Source organism: Acipenser ruthenus, unplaced genomic scaffold (genome assembly GCF_902713425.1).
Source record: "Acipenser ruthenus unplaced genomic scaffold, fAciRut3.2 maternal haplotype, whole genome shotgun sequence".
NCBI classification, from domain to species: Eukaryota; Metazoa; Chordata; class Actinopteri; order Acipenseriformes; family Acipenseridae; genus Acipenser; species Acipenser ruthenus.
Genome location: NW_026707655.1, coordinates 1 through 22,973, shown reverse-complemented (window position 1 = coordinate 22,973; position 22,973 = coordinate 1). Strand labels below are relative to the sequence as shown.

The 22,973-nt window shown below is 48.7% G+C and overlaps 11 non-coding genes and 1 pseudogene across 11 annotated transcripts; all 12 read left to right on the top strand.

Annotated features, from left to right (window-relative positions):
• The first annotated feature begins 758 nt into the window (after positions 1-758).
• On the top strand, positions 759-945 carry LOC131728004 (U2 spliceosomal RNA). The gene has a single exon (XR_009322475.1). It is a non-coding gene; the product is annotated as a U2 spliceosomal RNA (small nuclear RNA).
• Positions 946-1,508: 563 nt separating this feature from the next.
• On the top strand, positions 1,509-1,699 carry LOC131728002 (U2 spliceosomal RNA). Its single transcript, XR_009322473.1, has one exon. It is a non-coding gene; the product is annotated as a U2 spliceosomal RNA (small nuclear RNA).
• A 598-nt stretch (positions 1,700-2,297) lies between these two features.
• Positions 2,298-2,488, top strand: LOC131728000 (U2 spliceosomal RNA). Its single transcript, XR_009322471.1, has one exon. It is a non-coding gene; the product is annotated as a U2 spliceosomal RNA (small nuclear RNA).
• A 582-nt stretch (positions 2,489-3,070) lies between these two features.
• LOC131727999 (U2 spliceosomal RNA) lies at positions 3,071-3,261 on the top strand. Its single transcript, XR_009322470.1, has one exon. It is a non-coding gene; the product is annotated as a U2 spliceosomal RNA (small nuclear RNA).
• Positions 3,262-3,860: 599 nt separating this feature from the next.
• Positions 3,861-4,051, top strand: LOC131728009 (U2 spliceosomal RNA). The gene has a single exon (XR_009322479.1). It is a non-coding gene; the product is annotated as a U2 spliceosomal RNA (small nuclear RNA).
• Positions 4,052-4,650: 599 nt separating this feature from the next.
• Positions 4,651-4,841, top strand: LOC131728001 (U2 spliceosomal RNA). Its single transcript, XR_009322472.1, has one exon. It is a non-coding gene; the product is annotated as a U2 spliceosomal RNA (small nuclear RNA).
• A 595-nt stretch (positions 4,842-5,436) lies between these two features.
• On the top strand, positions 5,437-5,627 carry LOC131728008 (U2 spliceosomal RNA). Its single transcript, XR_009322478.1, has one exon. It is a non-coding gene; the product is annotated as a U2 spliceosomal RNA (small nuclear RNA).
• A 595-nt stretch (positions 5,628-6,222) lies between these two features.
• LOC131728007 (U2 spliceosomal RNA) lies at positions 6,223-6,413 on the top strand. The gene has a single exon (XR_009322477.1). It is a non-coding gene; the product is annotated as a U2 spliceosomal RNA (small nuclear RNA).
• Positions 6,414-13,466: 7,053 nt separating this feature from the next.
• On the top strand, positions 13,467-13,621 carry LOC131728005 (U2 spliceosomal RNA; annotated as a pseudogene).
• A 597-nt stretch (positions 13,622-14,218) lies between these two features.
• On the top strand, positions 14,219-14,409 carry LOC131728006 (U2 spliceosomal RNA). The gene has a single exon (XR_009322476.1). It is a non-coding gene; the product is annotated as a U2 spliceosomal RNA (small nuclear RNA).
• Positions 14,410-21,937: 7,528 nt separating this feature from the next.
• LOC131727998 (U2 spliceosomal RNA) lies at positions 21,938-22,128 on the top strand. The gene has a single exon (XR_009322469.1). It is a non-coding gene; the product is annotated as a U2 spliceosomal RNA (small nuclear RNA).
• A 594-nt stretch (positions 22,129-22,722) lies between these two features.
• LOC131728003 (U2 spliceosomal RNA) lies at positions 22,723-22,913 on the top strand. The gene has a single exon (XR_009322474.1). It is a non-coding gene; the product is annotated as a U2 spliceosomal RNA (small nuclear RNA).
• Positions 22,914-22,973: the final 60 nt, after the last annotated feature.

The window sequence follows — 22,973 nt, the reverse complement described above, 5'->3', positions numbered from 1 at the left end:
TGTGGCCCATCCTGGCCTAGTGAATCGGCATCGTGACCTGTCCTGGCTGGTGGCCCATGACATCTTGCCTGTGAGAGCAATGTTGAATGCAAGGAATCTCTCGAGAACCTCTAGATGTCCCAGAGAGGGCTGTGGGGCGGAGGAGACATGCCTGCATTTGTTTCGAGAATGCCATTTTGCAATAAACCTATGGAGAGAAGTAGTAGGTTTCACTGACCTGTTTCTGGATAGTAATATCTTGGATGATATGATGGTGCTCTACGGGATCAGTAAAAAAGTTTTTCCCAAAGGACTTTGGTTCAAAATATGGGTTGTGATTACCTGTGTAAAGGATGCAATCTGGAAAGTAAGGAACTTGTTGGTGCTGCAAAATAAACTTTTGACTGTAATTGAAACAAAACAACTTGCGCTGTCTATTGTGAAAGATTATGTGTTGCGAGATGTGGCTGCTGGAGACCTGGAGAAGGTGAAGATGGAATGGCATCTGGAACAATGGGAAGATGGGATGGAATGGGTCACCGGGCTGGTTGATGGGTCTGGGTCTGGTTTCACGGGGACAGGGTGAAGGATGTTCTTTGAGGACACACACTTGCCTGTACAAAATGTTTTGGAACTATGTGGATGGAATGAATGTATAATTATGTAATATGTCCGTATTCAGTAAGGTAAAAGGATATATGGAAATGAATGGTGATTTGTTATGTGCTGATTTGTCTAGAGGGTATTGTAACTGATATGGTATTGTGAATATTTAATTAATAAAATTTATAAAAAAAATAAATAAAAAAAAAATCTGTTCTTATCAGTTTAATATCTGATACGTCCCCTATCAGGGGACCATATATTAAATTGATTTTTGGAATCGGGAGATGGAACAGGGGCTTGCTCCGTCCACTCCACGCATCGGCCCGGTATTGCAGTTCCTCCGGGAACGGTGCACACCTTTCTCTAACGTTGGTCAAAGTCAGATCTGGATCTCTTCTGTGAGCATTTTGTCTACCCCTGCTGGAGGGAGAGTGCCAGTGTTGATGCAAGTTTTCCCGTCTTTTTACTTCTTTTTTTTTTCTTTCTCTCTTTCTTTCTTTCTCTCTTTCTTTCTCTCTTTCTCTCTTTCTTTCTCTCTTTCTTTCTTGCTGTCTTTCTTTCTTTTATTCACATGTGGTGATGATGTAGACAGCAGCAGGTTGTTTCCTGGGAGCTAGCAGCTAACCAGACAAGTGTGGTGGAACATGTCCCTATGCCAGGACCTTCTTAGCAAGCCAGCCAGCCAGCGAGGCACAGCTTGGCATGACTATTTGTAAGACGCACTCCGCCAGTTTATGTTTTGTTTTTGGTGTTATGTGTGTGTTTTTGCTTTGTTTTGTTTCCTCCTGCTTAAATTGCACATTTCCCCTCTGGAAGCAGCAGCCCGTTTTTTTGGGGTCTGCTTGTGCTTGAAATTTTGCACCCACCTTTGAATCCCCCTGTGCCGTCCGGGCTGGGGGGCCCCGGGCAAGGGCCAAGTCGCCATCGCTTCTCGGCCTTTTGGCTAAGATCAAGTGTAGTATCTGTTCTTATCAGTTTAATATCTGATACGTCCCCTATCAGGGGACCATATATTAAATTGATTTTTGGAATCGGGAGATGGAACAGGGGCTTGCTCCGTCCACTCCACGCATCGGCCCAGTATTGCAGTACCTCCGGGAACGGTGCACACCTTTCTCTAACGTTGGTCAAAGTCAGATCTGGATCTCTCCTGTGAGCATTTTGTCTACCCCTGCTGGAGGGAGAGTGCCAGTGTTGATGCAAGTTTTCCCGCCGTTTTACTTCTTTTTTTTTCTTTCTCTCTTTCTTTCTTTCTCTCTTTCTTTCTCTCTTTCTCTCTTTCTTTCTCTCTTTCTTTCTTGCTGTCTTTCTTTCTTTTATTCACATGTGGTGATGATGTAGACAGCAGCAGGTTGTTTCCTGGGAGCATGCAGCTAACCAGACAAGTGTGGTGGAACATGTCCCTATGCCAGGACCTTCTTAGCAAGCCAGCCAGCCAGCGAGGCACAGTTGTAGTTACCCAAGGCGCCTTGCACAGCATAGCAGCTTGGCATGACTATTTGTAAGACGCACTCCGCCAGTTTATGTTTTGTTTTTGGTGTTATGTGTGTGTTTTTGCTTTGTTTTGTTTTCTCCTGCTTAAATTGCACATTTCCCCTCTGGAAGCAGCAGCCCGTTTTTTGGGGGTCTGCTTGTGCTTGGAATTTTGCACCCACCTTTGAATCCCCCTGTGCCGTCCGGGCTGGGGTGCCCCGGGCAAGGGCCAAGTCGCCATCGCTTCTCGGCCTTTTGGCTAAGATCAAGTGTAGTATCTGTTCTTATCAGTTTAATATCTGATACGTCCCCTATCAGGGGACCATATATTAAATTGATTTTTGGAATCGGGAGATGGAACAGGGGCTTGCTCCGTCCACTCCACGCATCGGCCCGGTATTGCAGTACCTCCGGGAACGGTGCACACCTTTCTCTAACGTTGGTCAAAGTCAGATCTGGATCTCTCCTGTGAGCATTTTGTCTACCCCTGCTGGAGGGAGAGTGCCAGTGTTGATGCAAGTTTTCCCGCTGTTTTACTTCTTTTTTTTTCTTTCTCTCTTTCTTTCTCTCTTTCTCTCTTTCTTTCTCTCTTTCTTTCTTGCTGTCTTTCTTTCTTTTATTCACATGTGGTGATGATGTAGACAGCAGCAGGTTGTTTCCTGGGAGCATGCAGCTAACCAGACAAGTGTGGTGGAACATGTCCCTATGCCAGGACCTTCTTAGCAAGCCAGCCAGCCAGCGAGGCACAGTTGTAGTTACCCAAGGCACCTTGCACAGCATAGCAGCTTGGCATGACTATTTGTAAGACGCACTCCGCCAGTTTATGTTTTGTTTTTGGTGTTATGTGTGTGTTTTTGCTTTGTTTTATTTTCTCCTGCTTAAATTGCACATTTCCCCTCTGGAAGCAGCAGCCCGTTTTTTGGGGGTCTGCTTGTGCTTGGAATTTTGCACCCACCTTTGAATCCCCCTGTGCCGTCCGGGCTGGGGGGCCCCGGGCAAGGGCCAAGTCGCCATCGCTTCTCGGCCTTTTGGCTAAGATCAAGTGTAGTATCTGTTCTTATCAGTTTAATATCTGATACGTCCCCTATCAGGGGACCATATATTAAATTGATTTTTGGAATCGGGAGATGGAACAGGGGCTTGCTCCGTCCACTCCACGCATCGGCCCGGTATTGCAGTACCTCCGGGAACGGTGCACACCTTTCTCTAACGTTGGTCAAAGTCAGATCTGGATCTCTCCTGTGAGCATTTTGTCTACCCCTGCTGGAGGGAGAGTGCCAGTGTTGATGCAAGTTTTCCCGCCGTTTTACTTCTTTTTTTTTTCTTTCTCTCTTTCTTTCTTTCTCTCTTTCTTTCTCTCTTTCTCTCTTTCTTTCTCTCTTTCTTTCTTGCTGTCTTTCTTTCTTTTATTCACATGTGGTGATGATGTAGACAGCAGCAGGTTGTTTCCTGGGAGCATGCAGCTAACCAGACAAGTGTGGTGGAACATGTCCCTATGCCAGGACCTTCTTAGCAAGCCAGCCAGCCAGCGAGGCACAGTTGTAGTTACCCAAGGCACCTTGCACAGCATAGCAGCTTGGCATGACTATTTGTAAGACGCACTCCGCCAGTTTATGTTTTGTTTTTGGTGTTATGTGTGTGTTTTTGCTTTGTTTTGTTTTCTCCTGCTTAAATTGCACATTTCCCCTCTGGAAGCAGCAGCCCGTTTTTTGGGGGTCTGCTTGTGCTTGGAATTTTGCACCCACCTTTGAATCCCCCTGTGCCGTCCGGGCTGGGGGGCCCCGGGCAAGGGCCAAGTCGCCATCGCTTCTCGGCCTTTTGGCTAAGATCAAGTGTAGTATCTGTTCTTATCAGTTTAATATCTGATACGTCCCCTATCAGGGGACCATATATTAAATTGATTTTTGGAATCGGGAGATGGAACAGGGGCTTGCTCCGTCCACTCCACGCATCGGCCCGGTATTGCAGTACCTCCGGGAACGGTGCACACCTTTCTCTAACGTTGGTCAAAGTCAGATCTGGATCTCTCCTGTGAGCATTTTGTCTACCCCTGCTGGAGGGAGAGTGCCAGTGTTGATGCAAGTTTTCCCGCCGTTTTACTTCTTTTTTTTTTCTTTCTCTCTTTCTTTCTTTCTCTCTTTCTTTCTCTCTTTCTCTCTTTCTTTCTCTCTTTCTTTCTTGCTGTCTTTCTTTCTTTTATTCACATGTGGTGATGATGTAGACAGCAGCAGGTTGTTTCCTGGGAGCATGCAGCTAACCAGACAAGTGTGGTGGAACATGTCCCTATGCCAGGACCTTCTTAGCAAGCCAGCCAGCCAGCGAGGCACAGTTGTAGTTACCCAAGGCACCTTGCACAGCATAGCAGCTTGGCATGACTATTTGTAAGACGCACTCCGCCAGTTTATGTTTTGTTTTTGGTGTTATGTGTGTGTTTTTGCTTTGTTTTGTTTTCTCCTGCTTAAATTGCACATTTCCCCTCTGGAAGCAGCAGCCCGTTTTTTGGGGGTCTGCTTGTGCTTGAAATTTTGCACCCACCTTTGAATCAACCTGTGCCGTCCGGGCTGGGGGGCCCCGGGCAAGGGCCAAGTCGCCATCGCTTCTCGGCCTTTTGGCTAAGATCAAGTGTAGTATCTGTTCTTATCAGTATAATATCTGATACGTCCCCTATCAGGGGACCATATATTAAATTGATTTTTGGAATCGGGAGATGGAACAGGGGCTTGCTCCGTCCACTCCACGCATCGGCCCGGTATTGCAGTACCTCCGGGAACGGTGCACACCTTTCTCTAACGTTGGTCAAAGTCAGATCTGGATCTCTCCTGTGAGCATTTTGTCTACCCCTGCTGGAGGGAGAGTGCCAGTGTTGATGCAAGTTTTCCCGCCGTTTTACTTCTTTTTTTTTTCTTTCTCTCTTTCTTTCTATCTCTCTTTCTTTCTCTCTTTCTCTCTTTCTTTCTCTCTTTCTTGCTGTCTTTCTTTCTTTTATTCACATGTGGTGATGATGTAGACAGCAGCAGGTTGTTTCCTGGGAGCATGCAGCTAACCAGACAAGTGTGGTGGAACATGTCCCTATGCCAGGACCTTCTTAGCAAGCCAGCCAGCCAGCGAGGCACAGTTGTAGTTACACAAGGCACCTTGCACAGCATAGCAGCTTGGCATGACTATTTGTAAGACGCACTCCGCCAGTTTATGTTTTGTTTTTGGTGTTATGTGTGTGTTTTTGCTTTGTTTTGTTTCCTCCTGCTTAAATTGCACATTTCCCCTCTGGAAGCAGCAGCCCGTTTTTTGGGGGTCTGCTTGTGCTTGAAATTTTGCACCCACCTTTGAATCAACCTGTGCCGTCCGGGCTGGGGGGCCCCGGGCAAGGGCCAAGTCGCCATCGCTTCTCGGCCTTTTGGCTAAGATCAAGTGTAGTATCTGTTCTTATCAGTTTAATATCTGATACGTCCCCTATCAGGGGACCATATATTAAATTGATTTTTGGAATCGGGAGATGGAACAGGGGCTTGCTCCGTCCACTCCACGCATCGGCCCGGTATTGCAGTACCTCCGGGAACGGTGCACACCTTTCTCTAACGTTGGTCAAAGTCAGATCTGGATCTCTCCTGTGAGCATTTTGTCTACCCCTGCTGGAGGGAGAGTGCCAGTGTTGATGCAAGTTTTCCCGCCATTTTACTTCTTTTTTTTTTCTTTCTCTCTTTCTTTCTTTCTCTCTTTCTTTCTCTCTTTCTCTCTTTCTTTCTCTCTTTCTTGCTGTCTTTCTTTCTTTTATTCACATGTGGTGATGATGTAGACAGCAGCAGGTTGTTTCCTGGGAGCATGCAGCTAACCAGACAAGTGTGGTGGAACATGTCCCTATGCCAGGACCTTCTTAGCAAGCCAGCCAGCCAGCGAGGCACAGTTGTAGTTACCCAAGGCACCTTGCACAGCATTGCAGCTTGGCATGACTATTTGTAAGACGCACTCCGCCAGTTTATGTTTTGTTTTTGGTGTTATGTGTGTGTTTTTGCTTTGTTTTGTTTTCTCCTGCTTAAATTGCACATTTCCCCTCTGGAAGCAGCAGCCCGTTTTTTGGGGGTCTGCTTGTGCTTGGAATTTTGCACCCACCTTTGAATCCCCCTGTGCCGTCCGGGCTGGGGGGCCCCGGGCAAGGGCCAAGTCGCCATCGCTTCTCGGCCTTTTGGCTAAGATCAAGTGTAGTATCTGTTCTTATCAGTTTAATATCTGATACGTCCCCTATCAGGGGACCATATATTAAATTGATTTTTGGAATCGGGAGATGGAACAGGGGCTTGCTCCGTCCACTCCACGCATCGGCCCGGTATTGCAGTACCTCCGGGAACGGTGCACACCTTTCTCTAACGTTGGTCAAAGTCAGATCTGGATCTCTCCTGTGAGCATTTTGTCTACCCCTGCTGGAGGGAGAGTGCCAGTGTTGATGCAAGTTTTCCCGCCGTTTTACTTCTTTTTTTTTTCTTTCTCTCTTTCTTTCTCTCTTTCTTTCTCTCTTTCTCTCTTTCTTTCTCTCTTTCTTTCTTGCTGTCTTTCTTTCTTTTATTCACATGTGGTGATGATGTAGACAGCAGCAGGTTGTTTCCTGGGAGCATGCAGCTAACCAGACAAGTGTGGTGGAACATGTCCCTATGCCAGGTCCTTCTTAGCCAGCCATATACTCTGGTTTCTCTTCAGTTCGAATAGATCTTTCTAAGACTAAGGCTTAGAGGGTAGTGGCATTGCCCGCTCCCTCCGAGGGTCTGTGAGAGGTTTGTTCGGGTGAGGAGGAACAGAATTTTTTTTTATTTTTGACTGGCTTTCATCAGCTCGGCAACTTTTTGGAAGACTAATGCTCAGTCTGGTTTTGGCTTGCCCAATCCAGGCCGAGGGTCTTTCAAGATTTTGTTGACTGTTGAGAGCAGTTTTTTCTTTTTCAGGCGTTTCCAGTTTTTTTCTTTTTCAGGCTTTTCCAGACGTTCCTGGAGTTAGAGAGAAGGAGGACCTACCATCCAGACGACCTTTGAGGACCCTTTGATGACCTAGACGACCTCATCCCCAGCCCTTGATTGTAATCGAGATCCAGACCGAGAGAGCAGCAGGCGCCCAGCAGAGGGCGCCATCTGGGAGGAGCAGAGGGCGGCCCCGGACCCCGAGGAGGCGTCACAGCCACGATTCTTCCTACGTGGTCTCGGTGCCAAGCAGCGCCCCCTACTCCGCCAGGGAAGGACACCGTTCACCTGGGGAGGGGGTCCCTCTTGCGAGGCGACCATCTCCTCAGGGACTAAAGTAATAGTTCCTTCAACTGCCCAGATTTGCTGCTTACGTTGTTTCTTTTCCGTAGAGAGAGACAACCCGGACGTCCAGAGGCTTCTCCCACCCCAATCGGAGGAGCCAGCTGAAGGATGGCGTTCCGGCCAACCCAGGAGACTAGGAGGCACAATGCGGTGCGCTTCACAAGGACCCAGCAAGAGGAAACGGAACCAGGACTGACGAGACTGGAGTTCAGCCGGACCATTCTTCAGAGGGGTATGGGTTTTTCCCCTTCTGACTTGAATTGTTTGGTGAAATTGCCAGGGCTTAAGGAAGTGTTTGAGGTCAGTTTTAGGAACCCCCAAAAGTTACAAGAAATGTGGTCCTTTTGGGGGGAGAATAAATATCTCGCTCCATACAAAGAATTTTGTGTGGATGCACTGACAGACAGAGAAATGAAAGTTGTTACTGTCCAATTTTTCAATGAGGCTGTTAGCGACTATGATATTACAACATGGCTTAACCGCTATGGGAGGGTGTCATCAGAAGGGAGGAAAATTACAGACGAAGATGGGGTTTGGACAGGAGCCAGAAAGTGGCTGGTACGCCTTAATGTTGATCCATCGGGCATTGGAGGCGTCCGCCACATTCCAAACTCCATAGTGTTAGGGCCCAACAGAGGGCTGGTATTCTATAATGGGATGCCAAAACTCTGCAGGAAATGTGGGGAATTAGGACACCTGGCGGCCGCATGTACTGTAGTCAAGTGCAGGAACTGCGGCGCCCCCCACGAGACCAGCCACTGCAGAGAAGAGAGGCAGTGCAATTTGTGTGGAAAGAAGGGGCACCTGTTTAAGGACTGCCCCTCTTCCTATGCCAACATGGCCAGAGCCAGCAAGGCAAATACGAACAAGCCTAGGCCTGAGCAGGAAGAGGGAACAAATAACAAAGATCAGTCCACATCACCACCAACAGTATCCAAAACCCAGACTCCAGCACCACCATCATCACCAGCACCCCCCTCACCCCCCCGCCCCCGAGACATGTCCCGTTTTACGAGGACCCCTTCCCCCAGCCCAGAGAGAGAGTACAACAGCTACTCCACTAGCTCCTCCAGTAGCTCCTCTGATACAGAACACGAGGCAGGGAGGGAGCCCGGACCCAGCAGCGGCCCCCCCCTGAGTAGGGCCCTCTCAGCGCCAGCACTCCCCCTCGGCTCTCGTTATGACGCCATAAGGATTGAGTCCGTGGGGGAGGAAAGCGAAAGCGACAGTGAAAGTGAGAGTGAAAAGGAGGGGAAGGGAATGATGAACCAGCAGAGGGTGGGGAAAAGAAAGGGTAGAGACGATGGGGGGAAAAGAAAGAAGATCAAGATCAAAGACAGCAAGTTGCAGGTGGCCCCCATAGATCCAAAACCAGATAATGTCCACACAAAGTCCCCAGTCTTGCCCTCGCAGGCAGAGACGGAGGCGAGTGGGACGGCTACACTGCCGTCTAGTGGGCAGGTAGCAGCCAGCCAGGGCATCCCCAGCCAGCCTTCCCAGTCGTTGGCACAAACCCTAGCACACCTCGCAGAAGAGGTGTTCACTAATGCACCGAGGGAGAGGTCGGGGTCAACACCTTCCCTGACCAGCAGTACCTCGGTAGCAATGACCCTCTTCAAGCGAAGGGCCTCCCTTCAAAGCATCCTTGACCCCCTCCCTTGTATGGGCAAAACCAGGGGCCCCCTAGAGGTCCTCCTAGATACAGCACTGGAGGACATGGGAATACCCCTGGACGCGGTAAGCCAGAAGTCTGCTAACAGCTCCAATTCAGCAGACGGTAACAGCCAAAGAATGCTGTCTGTCATAACCCCCCCCAGGACAAAGCTGACCCACACGTTCCGAGGGGCCCTGAGCAAGTTCCACCAGACTTACCTTGTAAGGAGTTGAATAGCCCAAACAACTCCACGTACTGTGCATATAAAGATGGTGCCTTCTTGGACGAGGCAGCAGTGAGTACCTTCTCAGGGGTGATGGGAGTTGCAAATAAGCCCAAGCCCCCTCGAAGCAAGCGTAGAGCTAAGAGTAGGAAGAGTGTCCCGACCTCCCAATCATAGTCGCTATGGGGTGGACGCAGCGACTCCTTTTCTTGTTAGCTACCCTGATGGCCCTGATACGTGTGTCTGTTAATGTCAGGAGCATCAGGGAGACACAAAAAAGATTTGATGTACTAAACTATCTAGCTAACTTGAAAGCAGATCTCATCTTTCTGCAGGAGTGTGGTATTTCGTCGAGCCATGATTATAGGGACCTGAAGGAGAGTTGGACCCTGGGGGACTCCTTCTGGTCGGGCTCCAACATAGCCAGAGCCGACGGAGTAGGTATCCTGTTTAAAAACCCTTTTATTACCTCCCGCAGCAGCAGGGAGGTAGAACCTGGTAGAATTCTGAGCGTGGATGTGACATACAACAACACTCCCCTCAGACTGGTCAATGTCTACGCACCCACTAACCAAAACGAAAGAGTTCAATTTTTTCCACAGCTGCGTCCACTCCTGCTGGGGAACGTACCCGTCATCGTGTCAGGTGACTTCAATTGTGCTCTGAGGGACGTAGACCGGAGCAGGCCACGCAACGACCGCTCTAGTAGAGTTTTGTCCTCCATAATATCTGATTTCTCCCTGTGTGATGCAGGTAAGGACCTGGTGCCTCCCTTTACCTGGGTGAGCTCATCTGGGACCTCCTTCTCCCGTATAGATCTCGTCCTGCATACCAGCTCCCTTACGAAGACGGCAGTAGACACCCAGGCCGTCTTCTTCTCTGACCATAGGCTCCTGCAGGTAACATTGCAGGTCCCTCAGACCTCCCAGATGGGGTCAGGGGTCTGGAAATTAAACACCTCCTTACTCGATGACCCCTCCATAGCTGCAGCCTATAAGAGCAGGCTTGTTGAGTGGACCACTTTGCGTGACCTATTCAACTCCCCTATAGAGTGGTGGGAGATGGTCAAAATGAGAACTAAGGGTTATTTCATAGCAGCAGGCAAGAGGAAAGCAAAAGAAAGGAGAGCCAAATATAAATACCTGAATGCTGCCCTCCAGCGTCTGAGCCTGCTTCAGCTTCGGGGGTTCCCTGTAAGCGACGAGATAGCCCAGACCAAGCTAGATCTTTCAGTGCTTTGTAGGGAGGAACAACGAAAGGTCATGCACAATGCAAAAGTGCAAAAAATGGAGGAAGACGAAAAGTGTACTCGCTTCTTCTTCCAGAAAACGAGGGAGAAGCGGCACTTGATGTCCTCCATGCTCGACAGCAGGGGGAGGATAGTAGAGGATAGTGAGGGAGTGAAAAAAGTGGTAGAGAACTTCTATAGGGACCTGTATAACATCAAAGCTACAGATGACACCCTGATAGAGTGGTTCCTGAGCCAGTTGGAGCCTGACTCAGTGCGGGACGACGAGGAGGAGGAGAAGGACCCAGAACTCACGCTGGAGGAGCTCACCCAGGCGGTTAAGACCATGAACACCGGTAAGACGCCAGGTCCAGATGGCATCCCGGGTGAGTATTACCATCTTTTTTGGGACACGCTAAAAGTCCATTTAGCGGAGGTCTACAGAGCGGTCTACAGGGAGAAGCGGTTGGGCCCTTCTATGCGGGAGAGTGTAATTACTCTCCTTCATAAGAAAGGGGAAGTTAAAGATCTACGGAATTGGCGCCCAATCAGCCTCCTTTGCGTGGATTACAAGATACTAGCCAAAGCTCTGATGCTCCGGCTACAAGTACACCTCCCTTTGGTCATTGGCCCCGACCAGGCTTGTGGCGTCCCAGGGAGGTCCATCACGGATATTTTAATGTTAACAAGGGACATTCTGGCTTATTCTAGAGAACGGAACCATCCCCTCTGCCTGTTCAACCTTGACCAGGAGAAGGCGTTCGATAGGGTAAGCCATGAATATATGTACAAAGTGATGGACCAGATGAAATTCGCTCCTGGACTTAGGGAGTGGGTTAAAACCATATATACAAACATTAGTACCCGAGTCTTGGTGAACAGGCACCTGACTGGTAAAATATCTATCCAGTCAGGGGTCAGACAGGGTTGCCCACTATCCCCACTGCTATATGTCGTGTGCATTGAACCCCTCCTGCAGGCAATTCGTAGGGATACCAATATAACTGGTTTCCAGCTGCCTGGATCCAACGGGGTCCAGGTCAAAACAACAGCATATATGGACGATGTGTCACTCATTTGCACCAACACATCGTCGGTACCTCGGATTAGTAATATCCTTGAGAAGTACTGCACGGCGACCGGGGCAGTGATTAATAAGTCCAAGAGCGAAGTCTACGTGTCTAAAAATTGGCAGGTAGATAGGGAACTGTCGGACATGTACCCTGTCAAAAAGGACAAAATCAAGATTCTGGGCCTCATTTTCGAGAACAATAGCTCGGGGGCCCAGAGCTGGACGGCGGCCATTAACCAGGTCCGTAAAAAGATTGGCGGATGGAGCACAAGATCCTTAACAATGACGGGTAGAGTATTAATAACCAAGTCTATACTGTTCCCCATCCTCTCTTATGTAGGAAAAATCTTTCCCCCAGACAGGACCACCAAAAAAGTGGTGGACCGCATTATCCACCGCTTTATCTGGGGCAGCAAGATGGAGAGGGTAAAGCGAGCCACCCTGAGTAAAGCCGACAAGAAGGGAGGTAAGGGGGTCCCGGACGTTGTGCAGCTCACCCGAGTGCAGGGGCTCACGCAAACTATCAAGAACATCCAGGCCCTGGACAGGAAGGTATGTTACATGAATCGTTTCTATTTTGCCACCTGTCTCAGGGCCTTGGGCCTCTGCACTATTGATAACACCGTGCCGTACTCCTGGGACCCCCATTGTATTATAGAACCTTAAGGGACACTATATATAAATTGGGCTTAGATAAAGCAAAATTGGCCTCCTGGGAATACAAGGCTGTAACTAAATATCTTGCCGGTTCCCAGGAAATTGAAAAAGTAGCTACTTTCTCCCTCACCCAAAGCCAAAAAATCTGGGAGAATGTGTCTCACAGCTGCCTCAGTAATGTCCAGAAGGATATAGCATGGAACACCGTCCACAGTGCACTCCCCACTCGAGCGTTCATGTTCAGGAGGGGACTAGCCCAAGTAGAAACATGCCCCTATGCAAAGTGCCGCAAGAGAGAAACACCAGCCCATATCTTCTGGGAGTGTGATGTGGCTGGCAGTGTCTGGCTCTCTGTCTCTGTCTTCCTAAACAGGTTTGCTGACACGGCCAAGATGACCGCTGAGACTGTGCTCTATGGGCCTGCGGGAGGAATCACTACCAGCACAGCTAAGTGCGTTTGGCGTGTCATCAATGTTGTCAAGCAGATCCTGTGGGAAGGCCGTAACGTCTGTGTCTATCACAAGCAGGAGCTAGACACTATCACCACGACCAGAAGGGCACAAACTCTTATCAAGGACTTTGTAATTCTGGACATCCGGACCCTCGGGAAGGACAAGGCCTGCGCGGAGTGGAGGATCGCCGGACTTCAGGACGTGAAGATGGAATAAAGGAAAAAACTGGAACCGCTAGCTCCTAGGAGCGGGACTACGGGGCACCGCTAAGCCTTTTATTTATTTTGTCATGCCAGCATTCCATCCTTTTTAGCTGGCATGACCGTTTTTCAACGGTGCCCTGGTTTTATGTAGTCTTTTTGTTTCAGTTTTATGGACCTTTGATTTAATTTGAATGTTTTATTTGATTTTGTTTTGTTTTGTTTTATGTATCTTTAAGATTTTTAATATAAACTATTAAAAGTTACATTTTAAGTGTTTTAAAATTTTAGAATTTTAACTCACTGTTTATACACTGTCCCTTTTCCCCTGTCCCTGTTTTAGATCTAGGTTTATGTTCACCTTTTTAGAGAGCACTCCCCGGCCCTCACAAGCACTGGTTTTTTATAGATGGTTCTTTTTTTCCAGTCACTTTTAAAACAGCACAGGTTTTTTTCATGTTGATTTTAATCTGTGTCTATTTTAACCATGTACAAAGCACAATTGTCTTGGTGTTTTTAAATGTATTTTAAATGCTTTTAAAACAAAATGTATGTCTGTATGCATGAATGTCATCTTTAAAAGAAATGTAAAATGAATGAAAAAACGAATGGGTGTAAATGTAAAAAATGTAAAATCTCAATAAAAGAGTATTAATATCTGATACGTCCCCTATCAGGGGACCATATATTAAATTGATTTTTGGAATCGGGAGATGGAACAGGGGCTTGCTCCGTCCACTCCACGCATCGGCCCGGTATTGCAGTACCTCCGGGAACGGTGCACACCTTTCTCTAACGTTGGTCAAAGTCAGATCTGGATCTCTCCTGTGAGCATTTTGTCTACCCCTGCTGGAGGGAGAGTGCCAGTGTGCAAGTTTTCCCGCCGTTTTACTTCTTTTTTTTTTCTTTCTCTCTTTCTTTCTTTCTCTCTTTCTTTCTCTCTTTCTCTCTTTCTTTCTCTCTTTCTTTCTTGCTGTCTTTCTTTCTTTTATTCACATGTGGTGATGATGTAGACAGCAGCAGGTTGTTTCCTGGGAGCATGCAGCTAACCAGACAAGTGTGGTGGAACATGTCCCTATGCCAGGACCTTCTTAGCAAGCCAGCCAGCCAGCGAGGCACAGTTGTAGTTACCCAAGGCACCTTGCACAGCATAGCAGCTTGGCATGACTATTTGTAAGACGCACTCCGCCAGTTTATGTTTTGTTTTTGGTGTTATGTGTGTGTTTTTGCTTTGTTTTGTTTTCTCCTGCTTAAATTGCACATTTCCCCTCTGGAAGCAGCAGCCCATTTTTTTTTGGGGTCTGCTTGTGCTTGAAATTTTGCACCCACCTTTGAATCCCCCTGTGCCGTCCGGGCTGGGGGGCCCCGGGCAAGGGCCAAGTCGCCATCGCTTCTCGGCCTTTTGGCTAAGATCAAGTGTAGTATCTGTTCTTATCAGTTTAATATCTGATACGTCCCCTATCAGGGGACCATATATTAAATTGATTTTTGGAATCGGGAGATGGAACAGGGGCTTGCTCCGTCCACTCCACGCATCGGCCCGGTATTGCAGTACCTCCGGGAACGGTGCACACCTTTCTCTAACGTTGGTCAAAGTCAGATCTGGATCTCTCCTGTTAGCATTTTGTCTACCCCTGCTGGAGGGAGAGTGCCAGTGTTGATGCAAGTTTTCCCGCCGTTTTACTTCTTTTTTTTTCTTTCTCTCTTTCTTTCTTTCTCTTTCTTTCTCTCTTTCTTTCTTGCTGTCTTTCTTTCTTTTATTCACATGTGGTGATGATGTAGACAGCAGCAGTTTGTTTCCTGGGAGCATGCAGCTAACCAGACAAGTGTGGTGGAACATGTCCCTATGCCAGGTCCTTCTTAGCCAGCCATATACTCTGGCTTCTCTACAGTTCGAATAAATCTTTCTAAGACTAAGGCTTAGAGGGTAGTGGCATTGCCCGCTCCCTCCGAGGGTCTGTGAGAGGTTTGTTCGGGTGAGGAGGAACAGAATTTTTTTTATTTTTGACTGGCTTTGTTCAGCTCGGCAACTTTTTGGAAGACTAATGCTCAGTCTGGTTTTGGCTTGCCCAATCCAGGCCGAGGGTCTTTCAAGATTTTGTTGACTGTTGAGAGCAGTTTTTTCTTTTTCAGGCGGTTCCCGTTTTTTTCTTTTTCAGGCGGTTCCGGCTTTTCCAGACGTTCCTGGAGTTAGAGAGAAGGAGGACCTACCATCCAGACGACCTTTGAGGACCCTTTGATGACCTAGACGACCTCATCCCCAGCCCTTGATTGTAATCGAGATCCAGACCGAGAGAGCAGCAGGCGCCCAGCAGAGGGCGCCATCTGGGAGGAGCAGAGGGCGGCCCCGGACCCCGAGGAGGCGTCACAGCCACGATTCTTCCTACGTGGTCTCGGTGCCAAGCAGCGCCCCCTACTCCGCCAGGGAAGGACACCGTTCACCTGGGGAGGGGGTCCCTCTTGCGAGGCGACCATCTCCTCAGGGACTAAAGTAATAGTTCCTTCAACTGCCCAGATTTGCTGCTTACGTTGTCTCTTTTCCGTAGAGAGAGACAACCCGGACGTCCAGAGGCTTCTCCCACCCCAATCGGAGGAGCCAGCTGAAGGATGGCGTTCCGGCCAACCCAGGAAACCAGGAGGCACAATGCGGTGCGCTTCACAAGAAACAAGCAAGATGAAACGGAACCAGGACTGACGAGACTGGAGTTCAGCCGGACCATTCTTCAGAGGGGTATGGGTTTTTCCCCTTCTGACTTGAATTGTTTGGTGAAATTGCCAGGGCTTAAGGAAGTGTTTGAGGTCAGTTTTAGGAACCCCCAAAAGTTACAAGAAATGTGGTCCTTTTGGGGGGAGAATAAATATCTCGCTCCATACAAAGAATTTTGTGTGGATGCACTGACAGACAGAGAAATGAAAGTTGTTACTGTCCAATTTTTCAATGAGGCTGTTAGCGACTATGATATTACAACATGGCTTAACCGCTATGGGAGGGTGTCATCAGAAGGGAGGAAAATTACAGATGAAGATGGGGTTTGGACAGGAGCCAGAAAGTGGCTGGTACGCCTTAATGTTGATCCATCGGGCATTGGAGGCGTCCGCCACATTCCAAACTCCATAGTGTTAGGGCCCAACAGAGGGCTGGTATTCTATAATGGGATGCCAAAACTCTGCAGGAAATGTGGGGAATTAGGACACCTGACGGCCGCGTGTACTGTAGTCAAGTGCAGGAACTGCGGCGACCCCACGAGACCAGCCACTGCAGAGAAGAGAGGCAGTGCAATTTGTGTGGAAAGAAGGGGCACCTGTTTAAGGACTGCCCCTCTTCCTATGCCAACATGGCCAGAGCCAGCAAGGCAAACATGAACAAGCCTAGGCCTGAGCAGGAAGAGGGAGCAAGTAACAAAGATCAGTCCACATCACCACCAACAGTATCCAAGACCCAGACTCCAGCACCACCATCATCACCAGCACCCCCTCACCCCCCCGCCCCCGAGACATGTCCCGTTTTACGAGGACCCCTTCCCCCAGCCCAGAGAGAGAGTACAACAGCCACTCCACTAGCTCCTCCAGTAGCTCCTCTGATGCAGAACACGAGGCAGGGAGGGAGCCCGGACCCAGCAGCGCCCCCCCCCTGAGTAGGGCCCTCTCAGCGCCAGCACTCCCCCTCGGCTCTCGTTATGACGCCATAAGGATTGAGTCCGTGGGGGAGGAAAGCAAAAGCGACAGTGAAAGTGAGAGTGAGAAGGAGGGGAAGGGAGTGAAGAACCAGCAGAGGGTGGGGAAAAGAAAGGGTAGAGACGAGGGGGGGAAAAGAAAGATCAGGATCAAAGACAGCAAGTTGCAGGTGGCCCCCATAGATCCAAAACCAGCTAATGTCCACACAAAGTCCCCAGTCTTGCCCTCGCAGGCAGAGACGGAGGCGAGTGGGACGGCTACACTGCCGCCTAGTGGGCAGGTAGCAGCCAGCCAGGGCATCCCCAGCCAGCCTTCCCAGTCGTTGGCACAAACCCTAGCACACCTCGCAGAAGAGGTGTTCACTAATGCACCGAGGGAGAGGTCGGGGTCAACACCTTCCCTGACCAGCAGTACCTCGGTAGCAATGACCCTCTTCAAGCGAAGGGCCTCCCTTCAAAGCATCCTTGACCCCCTCCCTTGTATGGGCAAAACCAGGGGCCCCCTAGAGGTCCTCCTAGATACAGCACTGGAGGACATGGGAATACCCCTGGACGCGGTAAGCCAGAAGTCTGCTAACAGCTCCAATTCAACAGACGGTAACAGCCAAAGAATGCTGTCTGTCATAACCCCCCCCAGGACAAAGCTGACCCACACGTTCCGAGGGGCCCTGAGCAAGTTCCACCAGACTTACCTTGTGGGGAGTTGAATAGCCCCAACAACTCCACGTACTGTGCATATAAAGACGGTGCCTTCTTGGACGAGGCAGCAGTGAGTACCTTCTCAGGGGTGATGGGAGTTGCAAATAAGCCCAAGCCCCCTCGAAGCAAGCGTAGAGCTAAGAGTAGGAAGAGTGTCCCGACCTCCCAATCATAGTCGCTATGGGGTGGACGCAGCGACTCCTTTTCTTGTTAGCTACCCTGATGGCCCTGATATGTGTGTCTGTTAATGTCAGGAGCATCAGGGAGACACAAAAAAGATTTGATGTACTAAACTATCTAGCTAACTTGAAAGCAGATCTCATCTTTCTGCAGGAGTGTGGTATTTCGTCGAGCCCTGATTATAGGGACCTGAAGGAGAGTTGGACCCTGGGGGACTCCTTCTGGTCGGGCTCCAACATAGCCAGAGCCGACGGAGTAGGTATCCTGTTTAAAAACCCATTTATTACCTCCCGCAGCAGCAGGGAGGTAGAACCTGGTAGAATTCTGAGCGTGGATGTGACATACAACAACACTCCCCTCAGACTGGTCAATGTCTACGCACCCACTAACCAAAACGAAAGAGTTCAATTTTTTCCACAGCTGCGTCCACTCCTGCTGGGGAACGTACCCGTCATCGTGTCAGGTGACTTCAATTGTGCTCTGAGGGACGTAGACCGGAGCAGGCCACGCAACGACCGCTCTAGTAGAGTTTTGTCCTCCGTAATATCTGATTTCTCCCTGTGTGATGCAGGTAAGGACCTGGTGCCTCCCTTTACCTGGGTGAGCTCATCTGGGACCTCCTTCTCCCGTATAGATCTCGTCCTGCATACCAGCTCCCTTACGAAGACGGCAGTAGACACCCAGGCCATCTTCTTCTCTGACCATAGGCTCCTGCAGGTAACATTGCAGGTCCCTCAGACCTCCCAGATGGGGTCAGGGGTTTGGAAATTAAACACCTCCTTACTCGATGACCCCTCCATAGCTGCAGCCTATAAGAGCAGGCTTGTTGAGTGGACCACTTTGCGTGACCTATTCAACTCCCCTATAGAGTGGTGGGAGATGGTCAAAATCAGAACTAAGGGTTATTTCATAGCAGCAGGCAAGAGGAAAGCAAAAGAAAGGAGGGCCAAATATAAACACCTGAATGCTGCCCTCCAGCATCTGAGCCTGCTTCAGCTTCGGGGGTTCCCTGTAAGCGACGAGATAGCCCAGACCAAGCTAGATCTTTCAGTGCTTTGTAGGGAGGAACAACGAAAGGTCATGCACAATGCAAAAGTGCAAAAAATGGAGGAAGACGAAAAGTGTACTCGCTTCTTCTTCCAGAAAACGAGGGAGAAGCGGCACTTGATGTCCTCCATGCTCGACAGCAGGGGGAGGATAGTAGAGGATAGTGAGGGAGTGAAAAAAGTGGTAGAGAACTTCTATAGGGACCTATATAACATCAAAGCTACAGATGACACCCTGATAGAGTGGTTCCTGAGCCAGTTGGAGCCTGACTCAGTGTGGGACGACGAGGAGGAGGAGAAGGACCCAGAACTCACGCTGGAGGAGCTCACCCAGGCGGTTAAGACCATGAACACCGGTAAGACGCCAGGTCCAGATGGCATCCCGGGTGAGTATTACCATCTTTTTTGGGACATGCTAAAAGTCCATTTAGCGGAGGTCTACAGAGCGGTCTACAGGGAGAAGCGGTTGGGCCCTTCTATGCGGGAGAGTGTAATTACTCTCCTTCATAAGAAAGGGGAAGTTAAAGATCTACGGAATTGGCGCCCAATCAGCCTCCTTTGCGTGGATTACAAGATACTAGCCAAAGCTCTGATGCTCCGGCTACAAGTACACCTCCCTTTGGTCATTGGCCCCGACCAGGCTTGTGGCGTCCCAGGGAGGTCCATCACGGATATTTTAATGTTAACAAGGGACATTCTGGCTTATTCTAGAGAACGGAACCATCCCCTCTGCCTGTTCAACCTTGACCAGGAGAAGGCGTTCGATAGGGTAAGCCATGAATATATGTACAAAGTGATGGACCAGATGAAATTCGCTCCTGGACTTAGGGAGTGGGTTAAAACCATATATACAAACATTAGTACCCGAGTCTTGGTGAACAGGCACCTGACTGGTAAAATATCTATCCAGTCAGGGGTCAGACAGGGTTGCCCACTATCCCCACTGCTATATGTCGTGTGCATTGAACCCCTCCTGCAGGCAATTCGTAGGGATACCAATATAACTGGTTTCCAGCTGCCTGGATCCAACAGGGTCCAGGTCAAAACAACAGCATATATGGACGATGTGACACTCATTTGCACCAACACATCGTCGGTACCTCGGATTACTAATATCCTTGAGAAGTACTGCACGGCGACCGGGGCAGTGATTAATAAGTCCAAGAGCGAAGTCTACGTGTCTAAAAATTGGCAGGTAGATAGGGAACTGTCGGACATGTACCCTGTCAAAGAGGACAAAATCAAGATTCTGGGCCTCATTTTCGAGAACAATAGCTCGGGGGCCCAGAGCTGGACGGCGGCCATTAACCAGGTCCGTAAAAAGATTGGCGGATGGAGCACAAGATCCTTAACAATGACGGGTAGAGTATTAATAACCAAGTCTATACTGTTCCCCATCCTCTCTTATGTAGGAAAAATCTTTCCCCCAGACAGGACCACCAAAAAAGTGGTGGACCGCATTATCCACCGCTTTATCTGGGGCAGCAAGATGGAGAGGGTAAAGCGAGCCACCCTGAGTAAAGCCGACAAGAAGGGAGGTAAGGGGGTCCCGGACGTTGTGCAGCTCACCCGAGTGCAGGGGCTCACGCAAACTATCAAGAACATCCAGGCCCTGGACAGGAAGGTATGTTACATGAATCGTTTCTATTTTGCCACCTGTCTCAGGGCCTTGGGCCTCTGCACTATTGATAACACCGTGCCGTACTCCTGGGACCCCCCATTGTATTATAGAACCTTAAGGGACACTATATATAAATTGGGCTTAGATAAAGCAAAATTGGCCTCCTGGGAATACAAGGCTGTAACTAAATATCTTGCCGGTTCCCAGGAAATTGAAAAAGTAGCTACTTTCTCCCTCACCCAAAGCCAAAAAATCTGGGAGAATGTGTCTCACAGCTGCCTCAGTAATGTCCAGAAGGATATAGCATGGAACACCGTCCACAGTGCACTCCCCACTCGAGCGTTCATGTTCAGGAGGGGACTAGCCCAAGTAGAAACATGCCCCTATGCAAAGTGCCGCAAGAGAGAAACACCAGCCCATATCTTCTGGGAGTGTGATGTGGCTGGCAGTGTCTGGCTCTCTGTCTCTGTCTTCCTAAACAGGTTTGCTGACACGGCCAAGATGACCGCTGAGACTGTGCTCTATGGTCCTGCGGGAGGAATCGATACCAGCACAGCTAAGTGCGTTTGGCGTGTCATCAATGTTGTCAAGCAGATCCTGTGGGAAGGCCGTAACGTCTGTGTCTATCACAAGCAGGAGCTAGACACTATCACCACGACCAGAAGGGCACAAACTCTTATCAAGGACTTTGTAATTCTGGACATCCGGACCCTCGGGAAGGACAAGGCCTGCGCGGAGTGGAGGATCGCCGGACTTCAGGACGTGAAGATGGAATAAAGGAAAAAACTGGAACCGCTAGCTCCTAGGAGCGGGACTACGGGGCACCGCTAAGCCTTTTATTTATTTTGTCATGCCAGCATTCCGCCCTTTTTAGCTGGCATGACCGTTTTTCAACGGTGCCCTGGTTTTATGTAGTCTTTTTGTTTCAGTTTTATTGACTTTTATTTGATTTACGTTGAATGTTTTATTTGATTTTGTTTTGTTTTGTTTTATGTATCTTTAAGATTTTTAATGTAAACTATTAAAAGTTACATTTTAAGTGTTTTAAAATTTTAGAATTTTAACTCACTGTTCTATACACTGTCCCTTTTCCCCTGTCCCTGTTTTAGATCTAGTTTTATGTTCACTTTTGAACTTTTTTAGAGAGCACTCCCCGGCCCTCACAAACACTGTTTTTTTATAGATGGTTCTTTTTTTCCAGTCACTTTTAAAGCAGCACAGGTTTTTTTCATGTTGATTTTAATCTGTGTCTGTTTTAACCATGTACAAAGCACAATTGTCTTGGTGTTTTTAAATGTATTTTAAATGCTTTTAAAACAAAATGTATGTCTGTATGCATGAATGTCATCTTTAAAAGAAATGTAAAATGAATGAAAAAAACGAATGGGTGTAAATGTAAAAAATGTAAAATCTCTTTCTCTCTTTCTTTCTCTCTTTCTCTCTTTCTCTCTTTCTTTCTCTCTTTCTTTCTTGCTGTCTTTCTTTCTTTTATTCACATGTGGTGATGATGTAGACAGCAGCAGGTTGTTTCCTGGGAGCATGCAGCTAACCAGACAAGTGTGGTGGAACATGTCCCTATTCCAGGACCTTCTTAGCAAGCCAGCCAGCCAGCGAGGCACAGTTGTAGTTACCCAAGGCACCTTGCACAGCATAGCAGCTTGGCATGACTATTTGTAAGACGCACTCCGCCAGTTTATGTTTTGTTTTTGGTGTTATGTGTGTGTTTTTGCTTTGTTTTGTTTCCTCCTGCTTAAATTGCACTTTTCCCCTCTGGAAGCAGCAGCCCGTTTTTTGGGGGTCTGCTTGTGCTTGGAATTTTGCACCCACCTTTGAATCCCCCTGTGCCGTCCGGGCTTGGGGGGCCCCGGGCAAGGGCCAAGTCGCCATCGCTTCTCGGCCTTTTGGCTAAGATCAAGTGTAGTATCTGTTCTTATCAGTTTAATATCTGATACGTCCCCTATCAGGGGACCATATATTAAATTGATTTTTGGAATCGGGAGATGGAACAGGGGCTTGCTCCGTCCACTCCACGCATCGGCCCGGTATTGCAGTACCTCCGGGAACGGTGCACACCTTTCTCTAACGTTGGTCAAAGTCAGATCTGGATCTCTCCTGTGAGCATTTTGTCTACCCCTGCTGGAGGGAGAGTGCCAGTGTTGATGCAAGTTTTCCCGCCGTTTTACTTCTTTTTTTTTCTTTCTTTCTTTCTTTCTCTCTTTCTTTCTCTCTTTCTCTCTTTCTTTCTCTCTTTCTTTCTTGCTGTCTTTCTTTCTTTTATTCACATGTGGTGATGATGTAGACAGCAGCAGGTTGTTTCCTGGGAGCATGCAGCTAACCAGACAAGTGTGGTGGAACATGTCCCTATGCCAGGACCTTCTTAGCAAGCCAGCCAGCCAGCGAGGCACAGTTGTAGTTACCCAAGGCACCTTGCACAGCATAGCAGCTTGGCATGACTATTTGTAAGACGCACTCCGCCAGTTTATGTTTTGTTTTTGGTGTTATGTGTGTGTTTTTGCTTTGTTTTGTTTCCTCCTGCTTAAATTGCACATTTCCCCTCTGGAAGCAGCAGCCCGTTTTTTGGGGGTCTGCTTGTGCTTGGAATTTTGCACCCACCTTTGAATCCCCCTGTGCCGTCCGGGCTGGGGGGCCCCGGGCAAGGGCCAAGTCGCCATCGCTTCTCGGCCATTCGGCTAAGATCAAGTGTAGTATCTGTTCTTATCAGTTTAATATCTGATACGTCCCCTATCAGGGGACCATATATTAAATTGATTTTTGGAATCGGGAGATGGAACAGGGGCTTGCTCCGTCCACTCCACGCATCGGCCCGGTATTGCAGTACCTCCGGGAACGGTGCACACCTTTCTCTAACGTTGGTCAAAGTCAGATCTGGATCTCTCCTGTGAGCATTTTGTCTACCCCTG